Below are 3,559 nucleotides of genomic sequence, written 5' to 3'. Positions count from 1 at the left end.
AATGAAATACGAAGAAAAAACAACAATTTGGAGGGAAAATCGTTTTACGGTGTGAAAATTTCCGTGGTGTATTCTCAGATCATGTTATGATGGCCGGGATGGTTAATGCCAGCTTATGCATTGTTTCTTCCAACACATAATTGTGTGTTTTACTATGATCATCAAGAAATAATCAAATTTTACTTTGAATTAAATAAAATTGACATTAGATGTCACAGCATTGACAGCTATGTCATTCGTAGTGGATTGTTTCCAAGGTAAGGATACGCTCAAAATTCATACTTTTTSATTTTGCAGCGCGGTGTAGAGTTTTGTTTAAACCGAAATAACTCGAGAACGGTACATTTTAGCGATATTAAGAAGAGTACTTTTTTTATGAAAAAATGATCGGGCTTTTGATTTTTGGCATCAAAAATATCAGTTAATAGGCTGAAAAAAAGAGTTATGACCCAAAAACTGGAAGGGTCCCATTGTCACCGGAAATCTATAGGTTTTACAAGACTTCCGTTTACACCATATCAAAGAGTGTCTTTTTGTCCCTTGACATGCAAAGTTTCATAATAATCGGGTAAACGATAACAAAAATATTTCCAAAAAATCATTTTCCATACCGATTTTTGGAAAGCTGTAATTTTTCTATTTTTTGAGTTAAGTCAATAAATTCTGTGCTCTCTATTCTCATTTGTAGAGGGGTATTCGTGGTTAAAATTATGCCACACATTTTTGAAACACGCGATATACTTAACTTAGAAATCTATTGTGCCTGTTTTTGAAAGATAATAATAAAGAAGTTCATGTAAGTGAACCAAAAACTTAAGCTGTGAATATTAATCCTGGAAGCACTCAATTTGTGGGATATAGCAAGTTACCAGTATGTTACTAGAAGAAGGAAGAAAAGATTGAAGCAATTTGATGAGGCAAGAGGAGACGAGACGTTGAATTCAACAGATAAGATGAATTTGGATCCAGGTATTTTCTCCATAGATCGACAAGCTGAAAGCTGAGCTTTCCAAGAGGCGAAAGACGTATTTAGAGAGTAATAAAGAATTTGGATTTTTGAGTTTCTTTCCAGTTACCACCACAGAGGAAATCAACGAAAGATGCTCAAAGCGGGTTGGAACTTAGAAAGAAGATCTTCATCATAACTTGGAAGGCGAACTGCTTCAAATCAGATCTTTAGGTCTTTCGTCTAATGGATACTTGTACACACTAAAAAAAATTAAAGTTGCATTTGCTGACGAGAAAGCCAGAAAGAGATCCTTTTGAATCAATAGTCATTGCTTTTTAAATCACCACCCATTTTTTTTTCTATTTTTGTATTATGTTTTATTACCCTTCACGATTATTATCTACTAATTACTATAAATAAACAATCGCGTTTAGGTATTGAGTGACAATTTTACAATCAATGTGATACTCACCATTACCATTAACAAGATTAAAAAAAAGAAAAGAAGAGAATGCTATATCAAACACACAATGTAAAAAAGTGTTAGTGAAACAGAAAAAATCTATGGAGGAGGGGTCGAAATTTTCTTAGGCCTTTGGGCACCAAATTGGGTTAAACGCCACTATGCATTTTTATAAATCTGAATAAGATTGGAAGGTAGTTCTTAACACTACCGACAATTTAGTATTAATGGATTACGTTAAAGCCGTTGGAAACATAGGAACTCCGAAAAATGTGACGGTTGCATAAAAAATGTCGAAAAATCGATTTTGTATTTATTTAAGTACTAAGGCCCGACTGCACCGCTCACACTTAGGCAATTAAGTGTTACTTTTCTATTAAGCTTAACCGCACTGTAAGTCAAACAGCTTTTAAGTGTGACTTAGATTGAGTGTAGGTTGAAATACCACTTAAATAAAACTTCTGTCACTTTACTCACTTTTTACTTCAAATTTTGGTTTTGTTTTGGTGTTGTGTCATTTCAATTAAATCTTGTTTCAAATGATAAATTCATTTAATTTAATTTAATAATGGGTGTAGAATTATTTGTCGACCTCGATGAATTTGAATTTTTGGAATCTGGAGCTCCTCGACAAGTTCATTTGAGGTCTGATTATAACAACAGTCTTCCGGACAAACAGTTTTTTTAAGAAATTTCGTTTAAGAAATGAGACTGTGATGTACTTGTTGCTTTTTATAGAGGATGAATTGGAATTTCCCACTGACATGTAAATTTTTGCAATTTATTTTTGTATAATAACTTTATACAAAGTCGTTATAAATGATTTTCATCTAGTCAGCTGTGAAAATGTAAAATAAAAAATACCGCTTTAAGAAAATAGGGGTTTTAACTCAAAATTAAAAAATCGTCGTTTACTAAGCGTCTACTTCGAAAATAGACTTCAATTATAAACTTGTTTTCTTCCAAAGTATACATTATTATCAATTATTATTGGAAATTAGTTGAAACAATAAAAGTTTAATTAACAACAATTTATTATTATTTAATAAGTGACACTAATGACAGAACTAAAGTTTTCAAAAAATTAGAGCGGCACAAATAAAGTTACATGCAAAAAAATTCAAAAGATGGCTAGATGAAAATCATTTATAACCACTCTGTATAATTTTTTATAAATCAAAGTGTATCTCCAATTAATCAATTATTAACCTGCTTAAGATATTTTGCAACAGGAGCACATCTAGAACTAATTGCATCCTTCATGGGAATAGATGAGACTATTGCGGCCAGAATAATTCATAAAGTTTCTCGTGCCATTGCTTCTTTGTATAGAAGATTTGTTTCATTTCCCAGCACATATGAAGAACGAGCAGAAATTAAGAGAAATTTTTATAATGTTGTGCGGTTTGCTCATGTTATTGGTGCACTTGATTGTACTCACATCAAAATTTTATCACAAGGAGGCGATGATGCGGAGATTTATCGAAACAGAAAAGATTATTTTTCTATAAATGTGCAAGATATTTGTGATAGTAATAATCGATTACTGGATGTTGTTGCTAGATGGCCAGGCTCTTCTCATGACAGCACGATATTTAATAATTACAATATAAAAGCTGGGTTTGAAGCACAAGAATTCGGAAATGATATTTTGTTAGGAGATAAAGGATACCTATTAAAAAATATCTGCTAACACCGCTAATAAATTTAAACACAAAGGCTGAAAATCTTTATAACGAATCCTATATTAGAACTAGCAACAAAATAGATAGTCCGGTCAAATTAGTCATAAAAATAGTGGTCAAATAACAAAAATTCCGACAGAGCTAAATTTTGGTGGAGATCTTGGGTACACCATTAGAAATAAAGGTCAAAAGTCCCCATCGATCCCATGTGTGCTAAAAAAGTTCTTCGGGGTCAAAGGTCAAAATTTGATGTTTTTTGGATTTCTTTTGAAAACGGTAAGTTTTATCAAAAAAGTAGTCCAGACAAAAAAGATAGACCTTAAAATTATCTACAAAAAAGTCCTTATACTTTTTTTTCTAACAATCACCATTGCTGAGATATCGCGATTTTAAAAGTTGAAGGAGTCACTTTCTATATGATATGCACATACATAGTGCGTCAGAACTCGCGCCCCAAAAAAA

Source organism: Tribolium madens, unplaced genomic scaffold (assembly GCF_015345945.1).
Source record: "Tribolium madens isolate multiple individuals breed KSU strain unplaced genomic scaffold, Tmad_KSU_1.1 Scaffold_19;HRSCAF=116;Tcas5.2_LG9, whole genome shotgun sequence".
In the NCBI taxonomy this organism is placed as follows: domain Eukaryota; kingdom Metazoa; phylum Arthropoda; class Insecta; order Coleoptera; family Tenebrionidae; genus Tribolium; species Tribolium madens.
This window is presented reverse-complemented; position numbering follows the sequence as displayed.